This window comes from Epinephelus moara, chromosome 19, assembly GCF_006386435.1.
Source record: "Epinephelus moara isolate mb chromosome 19, YSFRI_EMoa_1.0, whole genome shotgun sequence".
NCBI lineage: Eukaryota > Metazoa > Chordata > Actinopteri > Perciformes > Serranidae > Epinephelus > Epinephelus moara.
Window position 1 is genome coordinate 1,995,647 of NC_065524.1, and position 926 is coordinate 1,996,572.

A 926-nucleotide genomic window follows, 5' to 3' on the forward strand; every position below is an offset into this window, starting at 1 on the left:
AGAAGAAGCCGAGTTAGTGACATCCAGAATGGCCGAGTTAGCAAGATGCAGTAATAGAATACGAGAGAGAGAGAGAGAGAGAGAGAGAGAGAGAGAGAGAGAGAAGGAGAGAAGGTGCCCGGTGTATTATAGGGGGGTCCTCCAGCAGACTAGACCTAAGTCAGCCTAACTAGGGGCTGGTACAGGGCAAGCCTGAACAAGCCCTAACTATAAGCTTTATCAAAGAGGAAAGTGGAAGACGGTGTCTGCCTACCGAACCGTAACAGGAAGATGATTCCACAGGAGAGGAGCCTTATAGCTGAAGGCTCTGTCTCCTGATCTACTTTTGGAGACTTTAGGGACCACGAGTAACCCTGCGTTCTCAGAGCGCAGTGTTCTGGTGGGATAATAAGTCACTATGAGCTCTCTGAGATATGACGGAGCTTGACCATTTAGATAGCTTTATAAGTTCACAGTAGGATTTTAAATTCAATTCTGGATTTTACAGGGAGCCAGTGCAGAGAAGCTAAAACAGGAGAAATATGATCTTGTTTCTTAGTTCCTGTTAGTACACGTGCTGCTGCATTCTGAATTAGCTGGAGAGTTTTTAAGGACTTACTAGAGCTTCCTGATAATAGAGAGTTACAGTAAGCCAGCCTTGAGGTAACAAAAGCATGGACCAATTTTTCTGCATCTTTTCGGGTCAGGATAGGCCTAATTTTCGCAATATTACGCAGATGAAAAAATGCAGTCCATGAGGTTTGTTTTATTTGAGAATTAAAAGACAAATCTTGATCAAATGTTACTCCGAGGTTTCTTATGGTAGTGCTAGAGGCCAGAGCAATGCCATCTACAGAACTAATGTCATCAGATAAAGAGTCTCTGAGTTGTTTGGGGCCAAGAACAATAACTTCAGTTTTGTCTGAATTTAACATCATGAAATTGGT